At 39.3% G+C, this 11,203-nt stretch overlaps 1 protein-coding gene across 1 annotated transcript in view; it reads right to left on the bottom strand.

Moving 5' to 3' along the window:
• Positions 1-9,093, bottom strand: part of LOC104544341 (wiskott-Aldrich syndrome protein family member 3) — a 31,864-nt gene extending 22,771 nt beyond the window's left edge. The window contains exon 1 of the mRNA XM_010189186.1: positions 8,999-9,093. The gene's annotated coding sequence lies outside the window, so the exon portion shown is untranslated. The remainder of the gene's footprint in view (positions 1-8,998) is intronic.
• Between the last annotated feature and the right edge of the window lie 2,110 nt (positions 9,094-11,203).

Here is an 11,203-nt window from a genome sequence, read left to right as displayed (position 1 = left end):
CACATCAAAAGCCTGGAAGTGGCAGCTAGCCTACGCGTTGAAAAGAACAGATTTATTTTGGGTGCATTTTAAGGAAAAACTGGACAAAATATTTTGTGTTTGAATCCAACAGCTGAGTCTAAGCGAACCAACGTAAAAATTCCCAGCTATTTTCATTCTGAGCCAAGCGCACCATCTGTTCCCATGAAGTCCATCTTCTGGTGGCTACCGTACTACAGCATATCACGAAGTGCCAGGCAACTGAGAACTGGTGCATAAATCAAGAGACATACTGTGAGTGACAGAGTGCAACACGCAAGACAGTAGGAAAAAAACCCCAAAACCAAACACCAACAAAAAACCCAACCAAACAAAAAATCCACCACCCAAAAAACCCTCACAAAGCATAAGTAGCCTTATTAAGCCCCAGCATTAATGAAGCACAGTATTATGCAGTTTTGTGGTTATTTCGCTTTGGTGCCAAAGGAGGGCTGAGCTCTGATTAGAGGTGTTCCCAGAGCAAGGATGCTTTTCATATCTTTCCTACTGCCAGTGTTTGATAACTTGAACACCAGTGATGCAATTTCTCTCCACCAGGTAACCTTCCTCTCTCTCTTCCACATGGTTACTGTCTTTAAGTTAATCACAGAAACCATCCATGTTTGATGCAGTTTTTCCAGGTCATAAAACAAAACAGTAATAGATACAGATGGCACAGCAGAACATCCAGGTATAAGAAGTACAGCAGCTTCATATACCCCTACAGTTGAATCACAAGCAAATAACACAGGGTCCAGCAGAAATCAAGATGGATCATACCCCTTTTCCTGGTTTTATTAGTATCAAAGACATTTTTAAAAATTAGGTTACAGGGATAGATATCCATTTACACCTTTTACCAGGAACAGAATACCAAGAGAAATAAAACTGCAGTAAAAAAAAATTCTGAATACACTTGATACATCTACTATTTTATTATTATATAAAACACATCAAGATTGAAAGCAGCTACCCCTTCCTAAATACAAAACATTACTTTCCCCTTGCTGTTTCTGGCTATTTTGTGACAGATCCTCCCTTTCAGTAGCATCTTCAATTCAAATGGCAGAGTTCTGTCCAGCATTAACTTCCTAATAATTTAACATGTAATCTTATCTCAGTTTTATTCATTTGCTTTGGTTTGGTTTTTATGGTTCTCTTTGTTTTGGGTTTGTTTGGGTTTTCTGGGGGGGAGGGTAGGGTGTGGTGTTTGGGTTGGTTTTTTAATAAGCCTGAAATGAATGTCAGGCATTAGTAAAAGTACCATGTTTTGATACAGTAATACTGAGTTACAAAACCTTATTTGCAGCATTAAAGAGATTTCCTTGTTACACATACAGTAACTCCCATCATGAGACAAACAAGCTACTATAAAACCAAGTGAGTCTCAGAGCAAATACAGCAGTTAGTCTTCTCTCAAAATCCCCTTTCAAGACTTGAAGACTGAAAAGCCGTGTTCCATGAAACCTAGCATTGTATCAACAGAGCTCCATGGAGCTGGCAGAGGAGAAGTGCTCCAGAAACCAGCTTTAAGGAAGAAAAAGGAAAAAAAGGCATTCTTACCATGTGTAATCAATTGCCAAGAAGAGGCTTAAAGCAACTTTTTTCCTCAGCTAAAATCATCACATCTTCACTACAATTGATTACTGGAGATGCAGAGGTTGTCAACGATACTACTAAATTTTTAAAGTCTGCTTTCTCCCAGCATTTCAAATCAGTGCATTTAAATATCCTTTGTGAGGCCTTTTGTAAACACAAACCTTTCTGTCTTTCTTCAAGACACATATGCACACATTCGGAAGTATCGCACTGATTTACAGCTATCTCTGTAATTCTCCTCTTTTAGTCAATGCCAAGTGTGGGTGAATGCCAAGTGGGGGTGAGCTGGGAGGAAAAACAGTGTAACAGTATTACATAGTAAAATAAAAGCAGAAATGAAAAAATGCAGAGTGCACAAGACAGAGAGAGGCATCATCCATCAGTGGTTTTCCACTTGTGGATCTCTGGGGATGTTCAAAGACTTCAAAAGGCATTAGGAACTGTAACTAAGATTAAAGCCTACATTAGCAACTTGTGTGGTACAATGGAAGCAGAGAGAGCTGCAGGGCGGCATAGAGGGTGCTGATGATCCTGTGTCCACCTCCAATATTTTTTTTTGTAGGGAATCAGGGATACCTGTTCCAAACTAGCTCTCACCCAGTCTCGTGGCCCATTAGATACTGAACACTGTCAGGTATGCTCCTAGAGAGCACCTTTTGGTTTGAGACTCATTGGAGAAGACTTCACATGCTCTACAACTGAGGAAACTGCATCGTAAACATACTCCTGGATCCAAACTAAACCAAAAGTATAATGCACCCTAAAATACCTGTGTTACTACAGTATCTGTACATCTATATAATAAATTTACTCTCCGAACTTGAGAAAGGCAAGAAGTAGCCTCAAAATTACACAGCTGAGAGCCATAAAGCTACTTGATGACACTAGCAGGCACACAAGGCCCATAGAAAGATGGGAAGTTGGATCCAGATTACACCCATACTTAGCAACAAATGCTTCAACCACAAGATGAGTTACACTTCCTTCTCAGAAGCAAAACCCAGTTATTGCCTTAGGATCCACTCCACTTTAAGTCATGCTTTTGCAGACAGCTGTAAGCCAACCACTCCTTGATTTAATTACATGGCTTCCTCTCCCCATTCCCTGTTACAACACTTGTGCTATCGTAGCTGCTGCGCCTGGCTGAGCTGCTTCCAGGGCTGCAATCAGGTTGGAAGTGAGCAGAAACTCAGACCAGGGGGAAGAAGTCAAAGCAGTTTATGCAATTGCTGCTCTTTTAGCTGAGACCACGCAAGTGATAGTGAGAGCACTCAATCTGCTTCAGCACAAAGATAATAAAAACCAAAAACCAAACCAAACAAATCAACCACAGCAATTCAAGCTAATCTCCCATTTCATACTGAAACAGGCAATCAAAAGACCAAGTTACAACACTTAGTTCCATAGGTGTGGCAGCTGCACCCACCCCACTAAAGACCTGAGAAAGATCCAACAAAGACAGTGCTAAAGTTTCTGGCCCTGGCAGCACCAGGACTGCCTCTCCCCTCACAGCTCATGTCTGGTCCACACAGTGGGGGTCAAAGGCGGGAAAGTTGGGGTCCTCAGCCAATAGGGGCTGACACGACCATGTACTGACCACAGATCAGATTCGACCAGGGTATAAATGGGGCCCCGTCAGGGGAGTCATTGGAGTCGGTCCTCCTCGGAGCAGTGGGTCTGCAGTCGGGGACTCTCCACTTCAGTTGGGACGCCACTTAAGGTAACTTCTCGAGATTGAGAGCCCTCCCTTTTTGGTGAGTGAGTGCACATTTTGGATCGTTTGGCCAAAAACTTAGGAATTCTTAACTCAGCTGTGTCTGGTAATATTCCCAACCAGCATATCGAACCTGTGTTTGTTGAATGTCGGTGGAATGTTGTTTTGGTGAATGAAGTTTTGTCTGCTTAATTTCAGTTGCAGATTAAAAGCTTGCTTGAGTTGATTATTTGTGTGCGTGTAGCCATTTTGGTGCGATTCCGTGACAATAGGTGAAGAGCAAGTTAAGCTGACTAAAATGTAGCAACTAGACCTGAAATACTAGTAACTGCTTTCTACAAGACCTGGCATCAATACTGTCATAGCAAGAGGATTTAAGCCTTGTCATAGAATATCCTGAGTTGGAAGGGACCTATGAGGATCATCAAGTCCAACTCCTGACTCCACAAAGGGCAACCAAAAAGTTAAGCCAGATACCCAAGAGAATTGTCCAAACACTTCTTGAACCCTGACTGGCTTGGAGCCACAAACACTTCCCTGCAGAGCTTGTTCCAGTGCTTGAACACTCTCTCAGTGAAGAACTTTTCCTAATTTCCAGCCTGAACTTGCCCTGATGCAGCTTTAAGTCATTCCCTCATGTCCTGTCACCAGACACCAGAAAGAAGAGATCAGCACCTCCCTTTCTGCTCCCCCTCTTATCCAAGCTGAAGAAACCCAGTATCTCCAGCTGCTCCCCATAAGTCATGCCCTCTAGTCCTAGCACCATCTTACTGGTAGGAATACAGACCTACGACACTAAAGAGCTCAGCTGTTGCAATTTTCTGTCACTATGCTGCCACATTTCCCAAAATCACATAGGGATCCCAGCAAACTGAGGTGGTCAACAAAATCTTGTTGAATAGAAGACAACAGACATGTCTTATATTTTTATTCCTCAGGCCCACAGAGGCATCCATCATGTCTCACAGACTGTTTACATGACATCTCATGTATGCATTACAAATTCTGTTTCCCTTCTTAGCCACATGAGTAGTTAATGCCTACATCATTTCCATCTTTTTCATGCTTTTGGTGCAAGCTAACTTCGTATACATTGATTTCTGTGGTTGTTTAAAAAACAGCATATACCCATAAATATTTAAGAACAAATTAATTTTGAAAGCATTAAGTATTAAATAATTTTTAATAAAGGAGTTTAAAAGGAGTCTATTTAATCTTATAGATATACAAACTACACATAAAAATGCTTTACAAGTTAACATTTTCTTTAAAAGGAAAAGCATATGACTGCAATGATTATTTATGAAACATGCTTTAATTTTATTCCCGAAGTTAAAAAGGAAAGGGCAACCATCTAGATCCTGATAACTGCTGTCTCTCCTTAACTTAAAGGGAGCAGTTTGAAATTAATTTCGGCACCTATTTCCAAAAAAAGTTAATTATTTTCCGCACTCTGGTTCCGCAGTGGTTAGTTCTGAAGTTTGCCATTAGTTTGCTTGAAAATATTTTGCATATTGAACAAAAATATTTTCAATATTGATCTGTCATGAACTGTTTTGAATGAAAAATGTTTCCTAGATGTTCACTCTTAACACCAGTAAGCAGATTTTGAACCTAAACATGAAGTGAAAACAACAGGGGAGAAACGAAATCCTAGAATGCTGGTGTTTAGGATGTTTTGAGGTTTTTTCCTCTAAACAGAAACAGAGATGCAGAATTCTGAAATGAGTTTACTGTAAACTTGGTCCATCCCAGCACTGCTCTCACTGCTATCCTGGCAATAAAATACACTCCTGTGAAATGCAATTATTAGTTTAAATCACATTGAGCTCACGCAATCCCACAATCCAAGAGGAATCCTTTTTTGACAGGCTACAACCAGTCAGCTGCTGAGCCAGAAGAGGGCTGCTGGGGCCACCTCTGGGCTGAGGCTCTAGGAGGCAACACCACAGCTGTGGGCACCCTGCCAAAGGCTGTTTGAGAACTTGTGCAACTGCATTGGAGACCAGGGTTTTTGTACACTGATAAGGCAACGCTCAGCACAAACACGTTAACTCTGGTCCTCAAAGACTGTCATTTAAAGTTACCTATGGATCTTCCATACACCTCACCAAATTATGTAACAAACCTATCAATACTTACACTGCTCTTAATTACACTTTTAAAGCAGTCAGTGTAGTCTCTGTAGATTATAAATTGCATGCATGGAATTTAAAAAAAAAAATCAAGCCATTAGAGACTAACCTACCACTATTCAAGAAGCAATTTAAGTACATCAGTTAAATTTAGAAAACTGATTTAGTTAATCATTGCACAGGCAACCAAGATTTAAATCTCATCTTCAAGCAGATCCCTATGCACCGGCTGTGTAATTCAGAAGGGAAGTTTCTACAATTCCAATCATAGGAAGTGTTCAGAGAAGAGGCAAATGACTGCATTTATTGGCAGTATTGAAGTAGCACTGAATTTCCCATAATCCCAGACAGTGATCATGAATATTTCTGTATGCATTCATATCACTATCTTGAAAACATGATGGGCATGCTAAGGCTCTCACAGCACAGATGCCAGTTTTACCAAATTATTCGTCCTTGAGTAGTAACTTCAAACCCATTTTGCCAGGTGGCAATTTAAAAACAATGTCCCTCAACTCCACAATCAAGTCCAAAACAAATATGGGCACGCTGAGTAGAGTTTAACCCAATACAGGCAAGAGTTGAGTCCAAATATTCAGCCTCGTCTAATATCAAAATCAAAAAGAAAGCAAGAAAAGGTCACAGAAAGTGCACATACCTTTTAATTAAGATCAGAATCTGTGATCAGACTTGTCTAACATGTTTTAAGTCGGTCTCTCCCAAAAACAGTAACACTTCATTTTGTCTCTATCATTTGCAATGCAAGGATTCTGGGATACTTTCTCCCTTCTCTCTCATAGGCATTTTTTCTCCCCAGGAGACCATTTGTGAAACATTGTCCTATTTCTCCCTCCATCCACTGCTATGCAAGTAGCGATCTTCAGCTTTTGGCTGGCCAAGTAGTCCAAAAAGCTTCCACCATTCTACAGAAGACTATTTCTCTCTCTTGGCCAACCTACCTTTCACACTCACTCACTCCTACTCCAAAAAGCTTCTTTCCTTCAGGGAAAATGCAAACTGAAGCCTTCTGCAGAAAATTCAGAGGAAACTTTTCTTAATAGTTTGTTTTAAATTAATAATTTAAGTTACTAAATTCTTCTATAATTTACCAGTCACAAAGAATACAGAGTATGTGACTGAAAAGTCAGATAATACAGGCAGAAGTCTTTACAGACAAATGTGGTTTAACCCTCACTAAAAATATCCAAGCTGCTTTAACAATAAAAGTATTTCTAGAGACTGGAACAGTCTTATCCATACAGCAATCACAAACATAACTTTGACATCTTTCTTCAAAACATATAACTGCATACACAACATTGTTATAGGCCAAAATAACTATAAATGTGTGTTTCTTAGAACTGCCTGCATGTGACAACAAAGGAGTTCTTCAGGCAGCCCAGCGAAATGACATTTGGGGCTGGTAAGCATCAGGGTCCCTTTTCAAGCCCTGCATTTGGTATTTCTTTCCTGACTATACGTTCTGCAACTTTCTTTGTGGGAGACACTTCTGTACTGTAGTTTTGCAGGATTACCATGGACGTTTAGAAAAGCCACTGCATGCCACTTACGCAGGATGGTATGGTAAGAGATTGGCAGCTTTCAGAAACATCTAACAGTTCTATTTTGAGCAACTTGACAACTTTTGAGGGCATTTATAAAAGATACCAGAGAAGCAAGAAAAGACAAGGCACAATTATAATTCAAGTGACAAAATGAATTACCTGATTTAAAATAAAAATGCTTTACTATGCATGCAAATCAGACAAATTAAGCCATTTAAATTTTTAATTATGACTCTTAAGTGAATTTTTTTGAAGTGAAAATTTAAAAAGAAAATACTACATTTCTGTAGAAATCAATCATTATTTTAAATACAAGCTTATAACATTATTGATCAGGCAGAGTTTCCAAATTGTATGTCCTATTAGAACATTTGTGATACATGAATGATCAGTGTCCAACCAAACATTAGAATTTATTATCTTTACTAAAATTAGGTTTTAATACTTTTTTAAACAAAGGCTGATTATTTTCAAATATGTTCAGCATTGTCTTTAAATACCCTCCAGCTACAATAGACTCCAGACTATTGAACACTAAATACATTTCAATTAAACTCTACATGAAAGTTGTGCTCACACTGAACAAAGAAACAGAAAATATTCGATAATACTACACTGAGTAGGAATAGCAAATATCTCAAAATAATGTTTGAAGTTCTACGAAAAAATACAACCAAGTAAAACATTCCTAAATCTAGGTTCTTATTCCTTTAACAACTAATTTCTACAACCTCCCATGAATAAAAGCAAACAATGATGTTCCCATGCAGCATGAAATGCAACTGAAACACAACAGTGCTGCAACAGCCGTTAAGCTTATAAAACAAATAAAAAATTCACAGGTATGAATTACCTACTGGAGAGACTTTTGCACACACATGAATGCGTGCACACCTATGTGATACAAGGACATCTGCAAATACAGTATATTAAGAGGAATAAACCTCACTGTTCCATTAAATAAGCAATATGCTAATATAATAATCTAGGAATGCTGCTGCATTCTTTGCTTTTTTCACAGAACTTGAAGCAAGGCTGGCTGTGGTTTCTGCCAAAGGCAGCACTGTGGTGTGCAATGCCGGAAGAAAGCGGTCTCTCCTATCAGTAACTAACACTACTTTTAACCTCCTCATTCTCTCAGAAGGAAGAGCAACAAACCTGTTCTCCAGCTTCTTCCCCTGCTCAAAAGGTTTCTCCTTGCCACTCCAGAAGCAGACAAGTTGCAGCACCCTAAAAAAATATAAGTTTTATATATATCAGCTTTACTTCTAACAAAATTGTCTGTGCTTTGGCAGTATTCCTTCATTAGCATCACCGAGTGTGGCTCACATCTTACAGCACACGGTGAAGGAAGTGCAACACAACTGTTTTCATAGTCTTCCACCAACACAACAGATACTCCATCTCAAAGTCTGTGGTGTCTGCGCTGCAGCTGAGACAGATTGCGGAGTGGGGGGATTTCTCCCACAAAGCTAGTTTAATATCAATAAATATAAATCTTTTATTATCCGTTGCACTTTGAGTCGAACAGTCAAACATTTAACCTCAGCAGATTTAGTTTAAATCTCTAAGACAACACATCAGCAAAGTACAGATTATACAGGGTAAAAGTAATTAAGAGATGCAAATTGATAAATCTAATATCTCATGAACAACCAGGAATTTAAAGTAAGTTTATTTCTGCTTTCTACACAATAAGATCAGTGTTTAAATGATACCAGCCTCCTGGGCTAGCAGTACTTTTGACATTTGTTTCAGAGTCTAATAAAGCACATCTTTAACAACACAAAAATAAAAACCTCTTTCCCAAGGCTAACTCAGAATCTTCCAGACAGTTTCCAAACTTCATCACTGGTTTTCAGTTTCAGGACTTTCAGGACAGTTTTCAAAGCTATTTGCAATAGATTCACACAAATGCAAAGTAAGTGACAAGGTAGGTTCAATAAGGGCTCCCTTGAGCAACTTACCATTTAAAAATGGAGTAGAAAATATCCTTTCTGTTCACACGTTTGAGAAGAAAGCTGTTCTGTAACGTGCTAGCACACTCAGGTGGCTTTCTCTGCAAACAAAGACAAATTTCAACTAAGTTTCTCAATACTAGAATATGCATCAAAAAAATCATGTTCAGTGATCAGTTGGAAAAAAACTTGTAAAATACATGAGTGGTATCTAGACATACTTTTACTTGTTTTAAGCTAAACATTATTTCATGTTACAGCTTGAATTTTTTCAAGGCAAGAAAATAGCTTGTGTTATTTTACAATCAATGCCTTTTTTAAACTGGTAATATCTGCAAAGAAGGTAACATTTACTCACTTAGAGACTGTGGGGATGGAAAAATGCGAGATAATGGCCAACAGTAAAGTATAATTAACACCAAGTCTGAGTCCCTCTGAAATATTTCACAGTAAATTAAATATAGTTAAACACAAACCCACTAAAACAAAACACACACACTAAAAAAGCAATGAGAATCTCTTGCAAGAAATCAAGTACTGAAGCATTTCCATGAAAACATTACAGATACTAGCATCACAAGAATATTCTCAAAGATGAGCATTTAGTTATACACTAATCTTTTATAAATCAAGTTTTTGTGGTGAAGACATAGCTGTCCCTTCTGCAAGAACGGTACAAAGATGATCTCTGAACTAGATAAATTTGATCATAGGAGATAGTATTACAGCCATACTCTTAAAGGCTGCTGCTATACATTCCTTGGTGGAACCTGATTAGACATTTTGGACAATAAAAATTTACAGGAGAGAAAAAAAAAACTTCTCTATTTCAAAGACACAGTTATAAAATGAGATTTATAACAAAGCCAAAACATCCAGAAAAGCAAGATACTGTTAAAAGTCACCACATAGATTTCTCAAAGGCAAGACATCAGTGTCCTAGACAACACTTCTTGCACACAGTCACCACTCTAACTTTCCTTCATCCTCCCTCAAAAAATGAGAGCTTTAACACCATAGAATCATAGAATGGTTTGGGTTGGAAGGGACCTTAAAGCTCATCCAGTCCAACCCCCTGCCGCGGGCAGGGACACCTCGCACCAGACCAGGTTGCCAAAGCCCTGTCCAACCTGGCCTTGAACACCTTGAGCACCATTGTGCCCCCACCTCAACTCTAGAAAGCACTGGTGTAGCACCCACCTATTCCAAATATAATATTGCCCTCTAGTTAGCTTGCTACCAAGATCTACCAGTTGGCCAAGACCTTGATCCTCACTTAAGTGTTTGCTTGCTTACAGAAGGAACTGTTCTCAAGTTACGCATTATAAAAGGCTCAGGTACATACAGTTCATTCACACTCAAAGAGGTCTCCTCATCTTATCTCCAGGAGAGGTGAACAATGAGGAAGAAGGTGCCTTCCAAATGCAGCTTCACAATCCTAACTAAAATTGTCAGACAGGATCCCACAGACCCAAGTGATTTGAACCAACAGTGATTCATTCAAGTATACCTGTGCTTCAAGAAACAGCAAGTCTACTTTAGAGCAATTAGCCCTACATTGAAAAACACTGCAGCAGGTATCATGGAGCACTAGCCTAGTATGAGGTGACTGGAACTTCACACAGAGCTCAAACCCTGTAGTACTATCAGGGTGCCTGAGGATGCATTTACACACCAGCAGCAAAGGCACCTTAGGAGATCTCAGTTCCCCACATGAACTACTCGCTCCTGTCTACACACTGCAGTCGATCGCTTCCATCAGTTACACCAATGCAGCATCTGCAGCACTGCACTACGTAAGCGGGACCGCTGCATCCATTCTGTGATGAAAGAACTCACCACTTGGGTCAGCAGTACGTGTGACCCATACAGGGATCGGGAAGGAGCCGAGAATGACTGCTGAGGATGAGACTCCTGCACGGCTTTCACTGTGAAATGAGATCGACTATCCTGATATATTACATATTCCAGGTCAGCAGTATAAATCCTTACGTGATGAAACAAAGACATGAAGAAATGGTCAATGTCAAGCAGTTTCATACCCTTTTTTGAATGATATTTTTCCAATTTTTTTTTTCCCCAAAGTAACATATTTTTGAAAGGCCCATGATATGCCAGGGGAGAAATGCTGGTCTTTCTCAATACATGTTCCACATTTAAGATACATAGTTACGATGAAAAAAATATTGCAGGTGCATGGAACATGAGATAAAA

Source organism: Mesitornis unicolor, unplaced genomic scaffold (genome assembly GCF_000695765.1).
Source record: "Mesitornis unicolor isolate BGI_N332 unplaced genomic scaffold, ASM69576v1 scaffold16477, whole genome shotgun sequence".
Lineage (NCBI taxonomy): Eukaryota > Metazoa > Chordata > Aves > Mesitornithiformes > Mesitornithidae > Mesitornis > Mesitornis unicolor.
The sequence above is the reverse complement of the archived record's forward strand: the minus strand, read 5'-3'. Positions and strand labels throughout refer to the sequence as shown.